Source organism: Pelophylax lessonae (genome assembly GCF_965119305.1).
Source record: "Pelophylax lessonae genome assembly, chromosome: 12".
In the NCBI taxonomy this organism is placed as follows: Eukaryota; Metazoa; Chordata; class Amphibia; order Anura; family Ranidae; genus Pelophylax; species Pelophylax lessonae.
In genome coordinates, this window is record NC_138779.1 from 129,788,809 (window position 1) to 129,808,728 (window position 19,920).

At 46.4% G+C, this 19,920-nt stretch overlaps 1 protein-coding gene across 1 annotated transcript in view; it reads right to left on the reverse strand.

Annotated features, from left to right (window-relative positions):
- Positions 1-19,920, reverse strand: part of BACE1 (beta-secretase 1) — a 105,330-nt gene that overhangs the window by 74,018 nt on the left and 11,392 nt on the right. The window lies entirely within an intron of this gene.

Sequence of the window (19,920 nt, forward strand, 5' to 3'; positions counted from 1 at the left end):
ATGTTTTTATGCCATGTACTGTTAGGAAAGTTTTGGAGACATCTGATGAACAAAGTGCTTTGGAGATAATGTCATTGGCTGCAACCTCTCCAGAAGTCAGAAAAAAATGTATGTGTGTGTGTGTGTATATATATATATATATATATATGTATGTGTGTGTGTGTGTATATATGCATATATATATATATATATATATATATATATATATATATATATATACGTATATATATATATATATATATAGAGTGCCTTGCGAAAGTATTCGGCCCCCTTGAACTTAGCGACCTTTTGCCACATTTCAGGCTTCAAACATAAAGATATAAAACTAATTTTTTGTGAAGAATCAACAACAAGTGGGACACAATCATGAAGTGGAACGAAATTTATTGGATATTTCAAACTTTTTTAACAAATAAAAAATGGAAAAATTGGGCGTGCAAAATTATTCAGCCCCTTTACTTTCAGTGCAGCAAACTCTCTCCAGAAGTTCAGTGAGGATCTCTGAGGCCCCGTTCACAGAGGGGCGATCTGACTTGGGGGGGGCGACCTCCGAGGTCGCGGTGCGAGCAGCGCGCCGCAACTTTGGAGCGGCCGGCACGGACTTCATAACATTGAAGTCTATGACGGTCGCGCCGGGTCGCCCCAAAGAAGCTCCGGACCCTTTTTCTAAGTCGGAGTGACTTGTGTCGCTCCTATTAGAACGGGTCCGCAGCTTCCCTATGGAAGGCGACCTGTCAGGCGACCAGGTCGCCTCACAGGTCACCTTAGTGTGAACGGGGACTGAATGATCCAATGTTGACCTAAATGACTAATGATGATAAATAGAATCCACTTGTGTGTAATCAAGTCTCCGTATAAATGCACCTGCACTGTGATAGTCTCAGAGGTCCGTTTAAAGCGCAGAGAGCATCATGAAGAATAAGGAACACACCAGATAGGTCCAAGATACTGTTGTGGAGAAGTTTAAAGCTGGATTTGGATACAAAAAGATTTCCCAAGCTTTAAACATCCCAAGGAGCACTGTGCTAGCGATAATATTGAAATGGAAGGAGGATCAGACCACTGCAAATCTACGAAGACCTGGCCGTCCCTCTAAACTTTCAGCTCATACAAGGAGAAGACTGATCAGAGATGCAGCCAAGAGGCCCATGATCACTCTGGATGAACTGCAGAGATCTACAGCTTAGACTTTGATTCCTTCTTAGACCAAATGGAAGTTCCTGTTCCTGATGTTTATGCCTGCTGCTACTATCCAGCCACTTGATTAATTAATAAAAAAAAAATGAATAAAACTTTGTTGTTTTCATTGTGTTTGTCTTTTGCTTGAACTGTTCAATACAGTAGACTGTTGGCTTTCCAGCCAGTAGTCCTGTGGTAATGAAATGTATGTTGCCTTTCTTTCCTTCAAGGAATGTATAAAATGCATTTGCATATTAATACAGAGGAGTCGGAGTCGGGGAGTCGGAGTCGGAAGTACAAAAAACTGAGGAGTCGGAGTCGGAAAAAATTTATCTACCGACTCTACAGCCCTGCTTACCTAGGTAGATGCAGCATCGGTCTGATGCTACATTTGTCCTCCAGTGCCTCTAAAGCCCCGTACACACGTACCGATCATCGGCCGAACGATCGGCCGAACGATCGGCTTTTGTCCAGGGCTGTCGTGTCCGCTGAAAAGTGCAAAAGACTGCACACGAATTTTGTCGGCCAACAGCAGCCGACTGCAGAAGTGATGTCATGTGATGGTTAACTTTCCGTGTGTTTTTTCTTTTCTGAGCATGCCCAGTCTTGCAAATCTGTTGATTGTCGGCCGAATTCTGTACTGACTGGCGAACAATCGGCCGTTCTGGTGTTGGCCAACAAAAATTTTAATGCCTACACGACAGATTCTTTTCGGCCGAAAGTGCGCTGTCGGCTGTCGGAAGCATCATACTAACAAGCCTACAATCGGCTGATCGGTCGTCGGCCGAATATTTACGGCCGACAATCGGTACGTGTGTACGGGGCTTAACAAGCCTACAATCGGCCGATCGGTCGTTGGTCGAATATTTACGGCTGACAATCGGTACGTGTGTATGGGGCTTTAGACTGAGTTATTTAATACCGCAGATCACTTAGTTCTCACAGCTCCCTGTCTGCTGAAAACGTGTCACAGGAGTGCAGAACGAACTGCACTCCTGTGATCCACAGGAGAAGTACAGCTAAACAAGCTTCTCCTTTAAGATGCAATAAATTACATTTTTGTTTTTGAGTTTAGAAATGTTTTCATTTGTGGGTGAGCTTCTTGTTGTTCTTCAAATAGACCCAAGCTGCTGACCTCATTCATCGTGCCATTACCCCCCTGCTATGGTTCCCCACTATCGGTTTGTTCCCCTGTCTAGTTTGATGGTCAGCTCTGCTTAACCTTTGGATATACTCTGAAACTATAGTGAACTACATTTCTGTATCTTCCTTCGCCTGGCCATGATCATAAGCTTGCCTAAAGACTGCCAACACTTTTTCGTCTTGCTAGCAATGAGGCTATCCTGGGGATATCCCTTTGCCTAATCCTTATCATGAATTTGCCAAATGACTGACACCCCACTTTAGCCTTGCTACCAATGAGGCCATCCTGGGGACCACAAGCTAGGCCTTTTTGCTGCATGAGTTCCAACATCATCTTGTGCTGGTGAAGACCATGTACTTTCTGGACCTACACTTCAACAAGTGCTTGCTTCTTTACTGCTGGTAACCTAAACATCCTTGGCCAATTTACCTTGTATTGTACACAAATGTTAACTGTCATCCTTACACTGCCTATATGGCCTATATGGTTTTTCATCCCCAGAATCTCTAGTGAGGCTTGCTGGGTGTGGGTAAGAAGCATGGTATTGATCTTGATGAAAGGGCCCTATGACATTTACGTATGTAAAATAAAACTTGTATTATACCACCTTCGCACAGAATTAATAAATAAATCCATCATTTTAACAGTTTAAAAAAAAAACAGTTACAGAAGTATAAAATGGCATCCTCCTTGGCTAAAAAGGACAGGAGGGTTTAGTTCTGCTTTAAAATAAATCTAAATGAAAGATTTTTTTTTAAAGTCAAAGAAAACCCTGCTATTATTTTCATCCAAGGAAGCTGCCATTTTGGCCTCTGTTTATTCTTTAGGTGCCACGATGCTGCACATGTAATCAGTTATGGCACCAGCCATTGGATGGTTTGACAGTTAGGTTGAGGGCACAACCAATGTGACAGTTAGCATTCCCGGCATGCATGGAATGTAAATGTTTTTTGAAACTGTGAAATAGATGGGTTTCATTTGGCTTTAATAACAAACATGTTATACTTAACCACTTAACAACCGCCCGCTGCAGTTTTACTGTGGCAGGCAGCAGCTCCTGGGAAAAGCGACGTAGTACTACGTCGCTCGCTCAGGAGACTCTAGGGGCGGAGCATACCCCGCCGCCGCTCGTCAGCCAGGGAGCCAGCACGTGTGACCGGTGGCTCCGATGGCCGCCGGCCACTCACGATCTCCCGCAGCTGAGGGAGAAAGACAGATGGCTGATGTAAACACAGCCGTCTGTCATTCTCCCTGGGGCTTTGTGATCCTGCTATATAGGATCGTATGTCTCTGTGATTACTTCACATGCCACGCCCCCTGACAGTTAGAATCACGCCCCTAGGGACACATTTAACCCCTTGATCACCAGTACAGTTAACCCCTTCCCTGCCAGTGTAATTTTTACAGTAACAGTGCATATTTGTAGCACTAATTACTGTAGTAATGTCACTAGTACCCCCAAAAGTGTAAAAAATGTCAGTTAGGGGTCCGATCTGTCCGCCGCAATGTCGCAGTCCCGCAAAAAAAAATCGCAGATTGCCATTACTAGTAAAAAAAAACAATGACATAAATCTTTCCCGTAGTTAGTAAACGCAATAACTTTTGCGCAAACCAATCAAAATACGCTTATTGCAATTTTTTTTACCAAAAATATGTAGCAGAAAACAAATTGGCCTAAAATGTTAAAAAATTTTGATTTTTACATTTTTTTCATATAAAAAAATGTGAAAAATATTGTTATTTTTTTAAAATTGTGGCTTTTTTTTTGTTTATAGCGCAAAAAATAAATATCGCACAGGTGATCAAATACCACCAAAAGAAAGCTCTGTTTGTGGAAAAATAAAGGACGTCGATTTCATTTGGGTACAGCGTCGCACGACCGCGCAATTGTCCGTTAAAATTACGCAGTGCCGAATCGCAAAATAGGGCCTGGTCTTTGAGCAGCCAAATCCTCCGGTCTGAAAGTGGCTAACAGAACAGCCCCAAAACTCTTCTTTTTGGGTCCCCTGCCAGCGGTCCTGGCTCCACGCCCCTTCTGAGTTTCCCCAATAGAAATCCTCTTGCTATAGGGGCACTTGAGAAGGCTCGCTCAACAGCCACACTCCCTGTGTCCATTTACATATGGATTGCGACTTGGTCATGCCCCTGCTCTCTCCTCATTGCCTCACTGGCTGTGAATGACAGGAGCCAATGGCTCCTGCTGCTGTGTGAGCCAATGAGAAAAGAGAGACCTGAGAAAGCCGCTGCTCTCTTGCACATCATTGGATTGAGATGGGGCTCAGGTTAGTATGGGGGGGGGGCCTGCACCCAGAAGGTTTTCTTTTTTCCTTAATGCATACAATGCATTAGGATAAAAAACATTGAGCCCTTAGAACCACTTTAAACAAGTTTTTAAAGATCTGCTCTGCTGGTCGACCAGCAGATTATTGCTTGTATGCAGATTTTAGGTATGATGGCCTTTCTATTCCAATCACTTTGAATTCAAAGAGTATAGCTGCTCTTTCAAATGAAAGGTAACAGCCTGACATACCAGGCCTATAATTTAATTTTACCATAGTGGAGGTCTTCTGCTTTGGATATAAAGTACGTAGGTGTATGTGTGAGAGATAGGACACAGTTTAAAAGAAATTTAAAAAAAGGTAAACATTTAGGGTAATAAGAAAGATCGGTAGACATTCTGGAATATGTTATCTGAAAATCAGCTTGGCTGATCAGTTTGTTGCTTTAAAACAGAAACTCTGCCATCACTAGGCTAGCACTGGACAGAACTAGAGAAAATAGAACCAGTCAAACTCGTTTCATATATGGCCGTTTGAGGCATAACTGTAGGTAAACACCAGATTTCAAACACTAAAGAACTGAATGTACTATTGATACAAGTCTGGCATAAAATTCATCTGTATTTTCTATTTGTTGTGCAAGGAAACACACGAACATAGTACAGTGGGGAAAATAATTATTTGATCCCCTGCAGATTTTGTAAGATTGCCAGTAACAAAAAAATGAAGGGTCTATAATTTTTATCATAGGTGTTCTTTTCAATGATGAAGACAGAATATCAACCAAAAATCCAGAAAAAACACAGGATACAAATGGTATAAATTGAGTTGCAGTTCAGTAAGTAAAATAAGTATTTGATCACCAGGCAAAACATGACTTAGTACTTGGTGAATAAACCCTTGTTGACAAGCACAGAGGTAAGACATTTTTTGTAGTTGTTTACCAGGTTTGCACACATCTCAGGAGGGATTTTGGTCCACTCTTCTTCAAAGTTTTTTTTCTAAATCTTTAAAGTTTCTTGGCTGTCAGTTGACAATGCGAAGTTTCAGCTCTCTTCATACATTTTCTATAGGATTAAGGTCTGGAGACTGGCTAGGCCACTCCATGACCTTAACCACTTAAGCCCCGGAAGATTTTACCCCCTTCCTGACCAGGGGGTATTTTGCGATTCGGCACTGTGTGACTTTAACGGACAATTGCGCGGTCGTGCGACGCTGTATCTAAACGAATTTGGCGTCCTTTTTTTCCCACAAACAGAGCTTTCTTTTGGTGGTATTTGATCACCTGTGCGATTTTTTGATCACGCGCTATAAACAAAAAAAGAGCAACAATTTTGCAAAAATAGCAATATTTTTCACATTTTTTTATATGAAATTCCCCCCAAAAAAAATGTAAAAATGAAAATTTTTTAACATTTTCGGCCAATTTGTTTTATGCTACCTATGTTTGGTAAAAAAAATCGCAAAAAGCGTATTTTGATTGGTTTGCGCAAAAGTTATCGCGTTTACTAACAAAGGGAAAGATTTTTGTCATTTTTGTTGTTTTTTTTTAACGCGTAATGGCGGCGATCTGCGATTTTTTTTGCGGTACTGCGACATTGCGGCGGACAGATCGGACCCTTGACTGACATTTTTGACACTTTTGGGGTTACCAGTGACATTACTGCAGTAATCAGTGCTATACATTAGGGCTGCAACTAACGATTAATTAGTCTGTCGACTAATCTATCGATTATTTTTACGATTAGTCGACTAATCTAACGATTATTTAAATTTTTTGTTTTTTTGCTTAATTTAGTCTTTTTGATTAGCTAATTAATCCTGTAATTAATACAGACCCCTCAGTAAGCCCCCCTCCCACTACAGACCCCTCAGTAAGCCCCCCTCCCAGTACAGCCCCCCACAGTAAGCCCTCCCACCCAGTACAGACCACTTAGTAAGCCCCCCTCCCAGTACAGACCCCTCAGTAAGCCCTCCCATCTAGTACAGACCACTTACTAAGCCCCCCTCCCAGTACAGACCCCTCAGTAAGCCCTCCCACCTAGTTCAGACCACTTACTAAACCCCCCTCCCAGTACAGACCCCTCAGTAAGCCCTCCCATCTAGTACAGACCACTTACTAAGCCCCCCCCTCCCAGTACAGACCCCTCAGTAAGCCCTCCCACCTAGTACAGACCACTTACTAAACCCCCCTCCCAGTACAGACCCCTCAGTAAGCCCTCCCACCCAGTACAGACCACTTAGTAAGCCCCCCTCCCAGTGCAGACCCCCCAGTAAGCCCTCCCACCTAGTACAGTATGTACTGGGTGGGAGGGCTTACTGAGGGGTCTGCACTGGGAGGGGGGGGGCTTACTAAGGGGTCTGTACTAGGTGGGAGGGCTTACTGAGGGGTCTGTACCGGAAGGGGGGCTTACTAAGTGGTCTGTACTGTACAGACCACTTAGTAAGCCCCCCTTCCAGTACAGACCCTTCAGTAAGCCCTCCAACCTGGTACAGACCCCTTAGTAAACCCCCCTCCCAGTACAGACCCCTTAGTAAGCCCCCCTCCCAGTGCAGACCCCTCAGTAAGCCCTCCCACCTAGTACAGTATGTACTGGGTGGGAGGGCTTACTGAGGGGTCTCCCCTGGGAGGGGGGGCTTACTAAGGGGTCTGTACTAGGTGGGAGGGGGGCTTACTAAGGGGTCTGTACTAGGTGGGAGGGCTTACTGAGGGGTCTGTACTGGAAGGGGGGCTTACTAAGTGGTCTGTACTGTACAGACCACTTAGTAAGCCCCCCTCCCAGTACACTAGTACAGACCCCTCAGTAAGCCCTCCAACCTAGTACAGACCCCTTAGTAAGCCCCCCTCCCTGTGCAGACCCCTCAGTAAGCCCTCCCACCTAGTACAGACTGTACTAGGTGGGAGGGCTTACTGGGGGGTCTGTACTGGAAGGGGGGCTTACTAAGGGGTCTGTACTAGGTGGGAGGGCTTACTGGGGGGTCTGTACTGGGAGGGGGGCTTACTAAATGGTCTGTACTGTACAGACCACTTAGTAAGCCCCCCTTCCAGTGCAGACCCCCCAGTAAGCCCTCCCACCTAGTACAGGCCATTACAAGCCGGTGTAGCGCCGCAAATGTGACATGTCTAAGTAGCTGGGGGAGGATGCAAATGTGTGTTGTGGCAGTACAGGGGTGCTGGAGACGGTCAGCACTCACCTCTTGTCTCCGACGGAGCCCGGCGGGGGAATTTCACCCGGCTGGCAATGCTTCAAGCGGCGCGGCGGCCGGCCGGGGGCGTGTGACCTCACACGTTGACACGTCGACGCATTTTCCGCACGTCGACGATTTTTTGTAGTCGACGAGTCGTGACAGCCCTACTATACATATGCACTGTCACTGTAAAAATACACTGGTAGTGAAGGGGTTAACTTTATTTGAGAGGGAGGGGCTGTGTGTGTCCCTAGGGGCGTGCTTTCTACTGTGATTGGCTGTGGCTTCAGATGTATGAAGAGTGATCAACGGTTCTACATAGTAGAACCGTATGATCATCCTTCATACACCGGGGAGAATGACAGGCAGCTTGTTTACACAAGCCGCCTGACTTTCTCCCTCTCCCCCGACGATCGCAGAGTGACCGGCGGACATCGGGTCCGCCGGTCACACGCACGGGGGGGGGGGGGTGCGTGACCGCGCGCTCGCTCCCTAGACCCTCACAAGCTAGCGACGTAGACCTACGTCGATTTGCCTGTGAGGGGCTGACTGCCGACGTAGATCTGCGTTAGGCAGTCGGCAAGTGGTTAATGTGCTTCTACTAGAGCCACTCCTTTGTTGCCTCGGTGTTATGCTTTGGGTCTTTGTCATGCTGGAAGACCCATCCACGACCTATCTTCAGTGTTCTGGCTGAGGGAAGAAAACTCTCATCCAAGATTTTACAATACACGGCAGTGTCCGTTGGCCCCTCAATGTGACAAAGACAGTCTGTACCTTTAGCAGAAAATCCCCCCCCAAATCATGATGTTTCCACCTTCAAGCTTGACTGTAGGGATGGTGTCAGCATTTTTCTTTCTACAAAGACAGCAAGTTGAATTTATGCCAAAGAGCTCAATTTTGGTCTCATCTGACCACAGCACTTTCTCCAAATCCTTCTCTGAATCAGAGATGTTCAATGGCAAATTTCAGATGGGTCTGTACATGTTCCTTCTTGAGGAGGGGGACCTTTTGGGAGCTGCATAATTTCAATCCATGGCCGCGTATTGTGTTACCAATGGTCTGTTTGGTCCCTGTGGCCCCAGAAGAAAGCTCCAACGTACAGGTACGTGATTGTGTCAGCATGAGCCGACCTAACACAATACATGTACTACAGCGGGACAGCAAGCGTTTGAAGATCAATAAAACTGTGCTGCGTTTAGACTCAGAAAATCTAAATTGAAAAGTCTGTGTCTGACCAGTGCTTTAAGTGGGCTGGTACGCACCGGTACTCAGTACCGCCACTTACAAATATGGCTCTTGAGCATACCGCCACCTCTCCGTGTGCCTTAGCGTACCGGTACGCTCATTTCCCACTCCAGGGCTAGACCAGTCACCACCAGTGAGTCCCCCTGCTCCGGAGTCCCAGCCCAGGCAAGCAGCAGTGGCAGAGCTGCCACGCTGCTGGCCTGTACTGCAGTGCACTGGTTGCTATCGCCGCCCGGCGTCTAGCAACCAGTGATGTCATCTGAGGAGGAGGAGAGCGAGGCCCCAGCATACACTGCGGAGCCTCCTTCCTCCTCTGCTGCGCGCCGAGTGCAGTGTTTGCTCCACCCACCACCTCCCTCCAGCTACTCCAGGCCAGCACAGCACAGTGAGTCCTGTGTGTCAGCCTCAGCCTAAAAATATGAGTAGGAGCAGTTCTGGGGACCCTGATGTGGGATGGGATAGGATGGTGATGGGGGGGCTCTGTGGGGACCCTAATGATTGGGGGGGTGCTCTGTGGGGACCCTGATGTGGGATGGAATGGGGGGGGGCTCTGTGGGGACCCTAATGTGAGGAGGGGGGTGCTCTGTGGGGACCCTGATGTGGAATGGGATGGGGGGCTCTGTGGGGACTCTAATGTGAGGAGGGGGGTGCTCTGTGGGGACCCTGATGTGGGATGGGATGGGGGGGCTCTGTGGGGACCCTAATGTGAGGAGGGGGGTGCTCTGTGGGGACCCTGATGTGAGGAGGGGGGTGCTCTGTGGGGACCCTGATGTGGGATGGGATGGGGGGCTTTGTGGGGACCCTAATGTGAAGAGGGGGGGTGCTCTGTGGGGACCCTGATGTGGGGTGGGGGGGCGCTCTGTGGGGACCCTGATGTGGGGGGGCGCTCTGTGGGGGCCCTGATATAAAAAAAATGTATAGGCTATAATAGAGTACCGGCACCTCTTTTGGGCCACTTAAAGCACTGTGTCTGACGACAGTAATTTACACGGATACATGCATGTAAGCGCATATACAGTATATGTATATGTGTAATTTAAATCTTAGCTTGCAAAAAAAAAAAAGATTTTTTACACATTTAAGCACATGCCCATTTTTACTCGCCTGTACGCATGTAGATGCAAGCTTTTTATAGATTGTACTTGCATATTTTACGCGGGATCCTTCTGCCAGCAAGATCCTACAATTAAATCAGTGAAATATTATGTGTGCAAAAGGCCTTATGGATAAATTCTTTCTGTTGGTCTTGGCAAATCACATAGAACTAAAAATCCTCATTGGAATGGAAAGGAGATAATTCCTTCCATATTCTGTATCTTCTAAGTCTGGTGGTTTCAATGCTAAATCGTTACAATGAATGAATGTTACACAAAGATTAACTTCTGAGAACAAAGAAAACATTGTTGCAGGAACAGACGATATCATGTAGTTTAGCAGCAGAGGGTTATAAAGTAGCTCCAGTCCTATTTTCCTTCAGTCCATTACCAGTTGGCAGAACTTCACTCTATAAAACCAACATTGACTATTTGTAATCCTTACATTGCTAGCATTAGCAAATAGATAGGAAAGTATACTGAACAAAATTATAAACGCAACACTTTTGTTTTTGCCCCTATTTTTCATGAGCTGAACTCAAAGATATAAAACATTTTCTATGTACACAAAAGGCCTATTTCTCTCAAATATTGTGCAAAACAATAAATAGCTGCGCTTTGATCCAAATTGAAACCGCTCAGGTGAAGATAGTTCTGATACAATTAGCAGCCAGCACATAAAGCGGAGTTCCGGTCTCAAAATCGACATAATGCCCAGAAGCTGTGGAGGGGTGACGCGCCCGCACCGGAAGTGACGGCGGAGCTGGTGCAGGCGCATTCTGGGAGAAGAGGACAGGGAAGAGGATGCAGAAGAGGACGCGCTGGCTTCAGCTGCCCAAATCCGAGATGGCAGCGCTGGAGAAGAAATTTTCAAGGTAAGTATTTCTTCTAAAAGGTAAGTGCGACCCAGTACATAATATCCATTATGGAATGTACTAGCCCTGACTGTCCTGGGGGTATTTTTAGCTAAATTTCACCCCCGAGGCCGGAACCCCGCTTAAAGTTGTTAAATCTCAACCCTGTAATAGAAAACCTGACAAAGTGTGCAGCGCTTAATAAACAAAACCAAATGAACCGGGAAAATCCATATAACTCCAAAAAGTCACTTTTGAAATGTATAAATACAGGTTGACATTTTGAAATCAATCTCCCAATTTGTAAATGAAAGATGAAAAAGCAGTGAATCCACTCAGAAGAAAGTTCCTATAGAGGTAAGCAAGTAGAATAGTACAAAAGCCTCCACCGATTACCCAAAATGTGTGGCCGCTTACCAGATAGTGTAGATCCCCATAACAGAGATCCACACAAGCTCCAATGATAATAAGCCCCGGGCGTGGTATTCAGCAGCACAGGTGATGTCCTATCTCATTAGACCAGCCTATCCTCCAGGTATATCAATTCAGCATTCCTCCTACATTTCCATACTTCCCAAAGTACACCAGCATTAACACTCATAGGTAGTCACACTAAGACAATGCCACTCAACCAATGGTAATGTCAGAAACAAAGAGAAAGGGAACCTCTCATGGTGAAGTATGTCAGCAATGTATAATTTATTTAAACAAGTATTGCACTCACATGTATGTTGCAGCAAGCGAGCATAGTACAGCATACGTCCTACAGAGGTGTCTCCTTAAGATAGTGTGCAAGTTGTGGATAGCCAGCAGTCCGACTGCAACCAATGTAAACCGGGGAGACTCACGAATGCCGTACTGGTTTCGTCAGATAGTGACGTCTTCAGGGGGCGTTATCAAATATTGTGCAAAAATCTGTCTTAGTGTTAGTGAGCACTTCTCCTTTGCCGAGATAATCCATCCACCTCACAGGTGTGGCATATCAAGATGCTGATTAGACAGCATGATTATTGCACAGGTGTGCCTTAGGCTGGCCACAATAAGAGCCGGTTCACACTAATCTGACTCAAAGTCACCCCGACTTCGGGTGACTTTGAAGTCGCCCGTGCAGCTCGACTTCATCGCAGCTTGCAAACGACCTCTCATAATAGAAGTCAATGCAAGTCGCTCCGACTTCGCCAAAAAATAGTGCAGGAACCTTTTTCTAAGTCGGAAAGACTTGAGTCGCTCTGATTAGAACGGTTCCATTGCACAGCATTGGAAGCTACTTGTCATGCGACCAAGTCGCCAGACAAGTCGGAGTAGTGTGAACCGGCTCTTAAAGGCCACTCTAAAATGTGCAGTTTTATCACACAGCACAATGCCACAGATGGCACAAGTTTTGAGGGACCATGTAGTTGGCATGCTGACTGCACGAATGTCCACCAGAGCTGTTGCCGGTGAATTGAATGTTCATTTCTCTACCATAAACCGTCTCCAAAGGCGTTTCAGAGAATTTGGCAGTACATCCAACTGGCCTCACAAATGCAAACCACGTGTAACCACACCAGCCCAGGACCTCGACCTTACTGCAGTTCGCTGTCGTAACCGACTTGAGTGGGCAAATGCTCACATTCGATGGCATCTGGTACTTTGGAGAGGTGTTCACTTCATGGATAAATCCCGGTTTTCACTGTACAGAGCAGATGGCAGACAGCGTGTATGGCGTCGTGTGGGTGAGGGGTTTGCTGATGTCACCGTTGTGGCCTATGGTGGCGGTGGGGTTATGGTATGGGCAAGCTTATGTTATGCACAATGAACACAGGTGCATTTTACTGATGGCATTTTGATTGCACAGAGATGCCGTGACGATATCCTGAGGCCCATTGTTGTGCCATTCATCCACGAACATCACCTCATGTTGCAGCATGATAATGCACGGCCCCATGTTGCAAGGATCTGTACACAATTCCTGGAAGCTAAAAACATCCCAGTTCTTGAATGGCCAGCATACTCACCGGACATATCACCCATTGAGCATGTTTGGGATGCTCTGGATCGGCGTATACGACAGCGTGTTCCAGATCCTGCCAACATCCAGCAACTTTGCACAGCCATTGAAGAGGAGTGGACCAACTTTCCACAGGCCACAATCAACAACCTGATCAACTTTATGCAAAGGAGATGTGTTGCACTGCGTGAGGCAAATGGTGGTCACACCAGATACTGACTGGTTTTTGGTGCTTACAGGATTTGATTGACAGCAGCTGGAGCCAATGGCTCCACTGCCTCAGCAATGCCTGTGTGAGCGGAGAGAGGAGAGAGCCACTACAGATGGGCACAGCGCTTGATCAAGTAAGGACTCAAGTAAGTATAAGGGGGGGGGGGGGATAAGGGGGCCATACTGCTAGGGATTAAGTTAAAATTGTTTCACCACTTGTTCCCCCCCCCCCCCCCCCCAATACTTACCTGTCTTCTCTCACAAGCCAGCGCTGTACCCAGCTGCAGCTCTTATCTCCTCTCTTCACTTCCTGGTCTCACAAGAGACTCAGACTGCAGCGGGAGCCACAGGCTCACTTTAACTGCTTGCCAACTGCCCCACATAGGAGTAAGGTGGCAAAGCAGCTCTCCTGCACTGTATCACTTACTAGCTAGGTGATCCAGCACTTCTGGGTAGGCGCCGCTGCGGCATCTGTCCTGTGATTAATCACAGTACAAGCCAATAAGTGGGTTTCGGCCAATGATTGACCGCCAGCACCCGCTGATTGGCGAAGGGGATGACAGGACAGAGCTTTGTCAAGGTAAACAATACAGAGCTCTGTCTTGTCAGCAGGAATGTGTAGGTTTTTGTTTCCCTGCTAAGCAGGGACTAAAAAACGGCACAGCTCTTTGTAAAAGCACCTCACAGTGAATGCACAAAGCACTGTTAGCCACACATTTAACCCTTTGATCGCTAGTGTCAGATTGCCCGCCATACTATCAGGGTTCCTCTATAAGTTGCTGATCACCGCCATTACTAGTATTAAAAAAAATAAATAAACAGAAATCCCCCATTCCCCCAAGCTCAAATCCTCTCTCTGCCCATATGCCCCTAGTATCCCCCCTCCCGACCAAAGAATAAATAAATTACCCTGTCCTAGCATGAATCCTCCACCCTCCATTGCAAATCCCCCCCTCTTCCAGCACAAATTCCCCTCCCCTAATTTAGCACAAATCCCCCCAGAAATTTCTCCTCCTAACACAAATACCCCCAATCATCCCAACTAGCACAAATCCCACCCCCCCCCCCCCCCCAAGAAAAAGGAAATGTCCCCTATACCAGTGATGGCGAACCTTGGTGCCCCAGATGTTTTGGAACTACATTTCCCGTGATGCTCATGCAATCTGTAGTGTAGTTGAGTATCATGGGAATTGTAGTTCAAAAACATCTGGGGTACCAAGGTTCGCTATCACTGCCCTATACTATTTTATTTTTATAGCACAAACCCCCAAATCCCCCCTTCTAGCACAAATCTTCTTCCCCCCACCCCTCTCCCAACACAAATTCCACCCAAATCACCACACCTAGCACCCCTCCCCAAATTTGCCCTCCTAGAACAATTCATAGCCCCTGCTGCCCCCTCCCTAAATTCCCCTTCTCAACACAAATCCCCTCCCCCCACCCTCAATCTCTTTGTGGTCCCCCCCCCCACCTCACATGATACCACAGTGCCTAGGGCAGCCGCCCCTTCTGCCCACTTCTTGTCCCGGCCCTAAAGTGAACCACCACAAATGGCGGTGTGCGTGGTCAGCCTCTCATTGCGTTGTACAGGGCTGTTTGCTGAGTATTCTGAGGGGAATTATAGTCATAACCTAAATGCACATATGAATGAGGCCTAAAGCCTCCCTCCCACCATAGTAAACAATTACTTTCTATGTGCTCAGTTCTCACCACAACACTGGTGTCACATACAATGTTTTTCTGTGCAGAACAATGCAACACGCAGGGCTTATTCGCAATTTGTGCAGTGACCTGCGTTTTTCTGCATTGGATAAGCACAAGTCTAGAACACAGAATAAGGTGACCAGATTTTTAAAATGAAATCCGGGGACATATTTATTTATTTTTTATTGGCAAATGTCACAGGACTGCATGATACTCAAAGCACTGGGCACAGGACTACATAATACACAGAGCGCTGGGTACAGGACTACATAATACACAGAGCACTAGGCTCAGGACTACATAATACACAGAGCGCTGGGTACAGGACTACATAATACACAAAGCACTGGGTACAGGACTACATAATACACAGAGGACTGGGCACAGGACTACATATTACACAAAGGACTGGGCACAGGACTACATATTACACAGAGCACTAGGCACAGGACTACATAATACACAGAGGACTGGGCACAGGACTACATAATACACAGAGGACTGGGCACAGGACTACATATTACACAGAGGACTGGGCACAGGACTACATAATACACAGAGCACTAGGCACAGGACTACATAATACACAGAGCGCTGGGTACAGGACTACATAATACACAGAGCACTAGGCACAGGACTACATAATACACAGAGGACTGGGCACAGGACTACATAATACACAGAGGACTGGGCACAGGACTACATATTACACAGAGGACTGGGCACAGGACTACATAATACACAGAGCACTAGGCACAGGACTACATAATACACAGAGCGCTGGGTACAGGACTACATAATAAACAAAGCACTGGGCACAGGACTGCATAATACACAGAGTGCTGGGCACAGGACTGCATAATACACAGATCGCTGGGCACAGGACTACATAATACACAGAGCGCTGGGTACAGGACTACATAATACACAGAGCACTAGGCTCAGGACTACATAATACACAGAGTGCTGGGTACAGAACTACATAATACACAAAGCACTGGGTACAGGACTACATAATACACAGAGCACTAGGCACGGGACTACATAATACACAGAGGACTGGGCACAGGTCTACATATTACACAAAGGACTGGGCACAGGACTACATATTACACAGAGGACTGGGCACAGGACTACATAATACACAGAGCACTAGGCACAGGACTACATAATACACAGAGGACTGGGCACAGGACTACATAATACACAGAGGACTGGGCACAGGACTACATATTACACAGAGGACTGGGCACAGGACTACATAATACACAGAGCACTAGGCACAGGACTACATAATACACAGAGCGCTGGGTACAGGACTACATAATAAACAAAGCACTGGGCACAGGACTGCATAATACACAGAGTGCTGGGCACAGGACTGCATAATACACAGATCGCTGGGCACAGGGCTACATAATACACAGAGAGCTGGGGACAGGACTACATAATACATAGAGCACTGGGCACAAGATTACATAATACATGGAGCACTGGGCACAGGACTACATATTACACAGAGCGATGGGCACAGGACTGCATAATACACAGAGCGCTGGGTTCAGGACTACATAATACACAGAGTGCTGGGCACAGGACTGCATAATACACAGAGCACTGGGCACAGGACTGCATAATACACAGATCGCTGGGCACAGGGCTACATAATACACAGAGAGCTGGGGACAGGACTACATAATACATAGAGCACTGGGCACAAGATTACATAATACATGGAGCACTGGGCACAGGACTACATATTACACAGAGCGATGGGCACAGGACTGCATAATACACAGAGCGCTGGGTTCAGGACTACATAATACACAGAGTGCTGGGCACAGGACTGCATAATACACAGAGCACTGGGCACAGAACTGCATAATACACAGAGCGCTGGGCACAGGACTACATAATACACAGAGCACTGGGCACAGGACTGCATAATACACAGAGCACTGGGCACAGGACTGCACAATACACAGAGCACTGGGCACAGGACTGCATAACACACAGAGCGCTGGGCACAGGACTGCATAACACACAGAGCGCTGGGCACAGAACTGCATTATACACAGAGCGCTGGGCACAGGACCACATAATATACAGAGCGCTGGGCACAGAACTGCATTATACACAGAGCACTGGGCACAGGACCACATAATATACAGAGTGCTGGGCACAGGACTACATAATACAAAGAGTGCTGGGCACATGACTACATAATACACAAAGTGCTGGCCACAGGACTATATAATACACAGAGCACTGGGCACAGGACTACATAATATACAGGAAGGTGTTAGGCATAGAGTGCAGGGTCCAGAGGTTTGTTATGCACAGAGGACACTTCTGCCCCCACATCCATACCTTACCTCTGAACACTTTTCTTTTACAGATTATCTCTGCAGCCACTTCTTAGCCCTTCCCCCACAACAGCTAAACTCTCCATCTCCCCATGCAGCTTCATCACCTCTGACCCCTGCTTCCCCACTGCCCCCACCTGTGTACATACAGACCCCCCAATCTGCTCTCTTCCCGATCTCAGCCCTCCACACAGTCAATTTTTGGCTCTGCCTCTCCTCCACTGAACAGCAGCAGAAGCAGCAGTGAGATCGTCCAGCAGGGGGCGTCGGCATCTGAGCCACCATGCTGTTTCTCAGCCAGCATGGGATGCCCCGTCTACATTAATCCAGGGCTGAATCCGGGGACAAAACTGGGGACAGACTTGGACCAGGGACAGTGTCCTCCATCCGGGGACTGTCCTTGGAAATCGGGGACGTCTGGTCACCCTAACATAGAAAACAATTGTTTTCTATGTGCCCTGTTGACATCATAATGCCGGAGTGAAGTGTGGTGTACTGCAACGTTGATAGAATGGAGAAAGAGTAGAACACCTGTCAGTTTTTTTGCTGTCTGTGTCCCTGTCAAGAAAATTCACCCTCTCTATTTGTCTTGTTTCTATTTTTACTGAAAGTTAATATTAGTGAGAGAAAATTCAAAATGTTTGGGTTGTCACCAGAACAGGATTAGATGGGAAATCTAACGTGGACTGTTTCTAATATTACTATTATTATTATTATGATTACTATTTGTGTTGACAACCAGGAATTCCCTTATTTTCTAGGGATTTCCTCTGACTTCCTGGTTTGGCTATGGCACAGGAAGTGAAGGGAAATCTCCCTAATGGAACACAAATGATAAAAAACTGACAGGTTATAACCCTCTTTCCAAAATGAAAAAAAAAAAGTTTTGCCTATAGTTTTACTTTAACAGTAATTCTATTATTATTAGCTGTCCAGGTCTTGCTCACCTGTATACTTCTGGTTAGAAAGGGTATTTTCCACTTCCCAAGCAAACTTCAGCACCAGTCATTGGATAGCTCATTAAAAAAAAAAGGAACTCCCTATACATAAAAGACTAAAAATGATAAGATATCATTCTACACTCACCACTTTATTAGGTACTCCCTGCTAGTACCGTGTCCCCCGGGACCTTCAGAACTGCCTTCATTCTTCCTGCCATAGATTCAACAAGGCTTTGGAAACATTCCTCAGAGATTTTGGTCCATATTGCTATGATAGCATCACGCAGTTGCTGCAGATTTGTCGGCTGCACATCCATGATGGGAATCTCCCATTCCACCACATCCTAAAAGTACTCTATTGGATTGAGATCTGGTGATTGTGGAGGCCATTGGAGGACAGTGACCTCATTGTCATCTTCAAGAAACCAGTGGTGAGATGATTTGAGCTTTGTGACATGGTGCGTTATCCTGCTGGAAGGAGCCCTCAGAAGATGGGTACACTGTAGTCATTAAGAGATGGACAACATGGTCAGCAACAATACTCAGGTAGGCCGTGGTGTTTAACCACTTTACCACCGGAGGATTTTGCTGTCTTACGTCTGGGCCACTTTTTGCGATTCGGCGCTGTGCGACTTTAACTGACAATTGCGCGGTCGTGCGACGCCATACCCAAACAAAATTTACGTCCTTTTTTTCCCACAAACAGAGCTTTCTTTTGGTGGTATTTGATCACCTGTGCGATTTTTACTTTTTGCGCTATAAACAAAAAAATAGCGTAAATTTTGAAAAAACAACATTTTTCACATTTTTTTATATGAAATTGCCCAAACAAAATGTAAAAATCAAAATTTTTTTTAATTTTTGGCCAATTTGTTTTCTGCTACCTATGTTTGGTAAAAAAATTCACAATAAGCGTATTTTGATTGGTTTGCGCAAAAGTTATTGCGTTTACTAACAAAGGGAAAGATTTCTGTCATTTTTGGTGTTTTTTTTTTTTAACGCGTAATGGCGGCAATCTGCGATTTTTTTTTGCGGGACTGCGACATTGCGGCGGACAGATCGGACCCTTGACTGACATTTTTGACACTTTTGGGGGTACCAGTGACATTACTGCAGTAATCAGTGCTATACATATGCACTGTTACTGTAAAAATGACACTGGCAGGGAAGGGGTTAATTTTATTGGAGAGGGAGGGGTTAATGTATGCCTGGTGCTTACTGACGTGTGTGGGGGGAGGTGACTGAGTGACACAAGGACAGATCCAGGGTTCAGCTATGCTGAACCCTGCAATCTGACCCTGCCTGTCACTTAGGAGATCCGCCCGCTTGTGTTTACACAGGCGGGCGGATCTCCACACTAGATCCCCAACGATCGGGGAAGAACGGCGGCGATCGCCGCTGCTCCTCCCCTGGCCCGACTCCCGCTTTGACTGAAAACAGCGGGAGCGAGCCTCCGGCGGCGCGCGCGCGTCGCCGAGAAAGGGGAGTGTCTGACGACGTAGTACTACGTCGTCAGACGATAACGAGCCACTCTGCCGCAGTAATTTTACTGCAGGCAGACGTAAAGTGGTTAAACGATGCTCAATAGGTACTAAGGGGCCCAAAGTGTGTCAAGAAAAAAATCCCCCACACCATTACACCACCAGCCTGAACTGTTGATACAAGGCAGGATGGTTCCATGCTTTTATGTTTTTTACTCCAAATTCTGACCCTACCATCTGAATG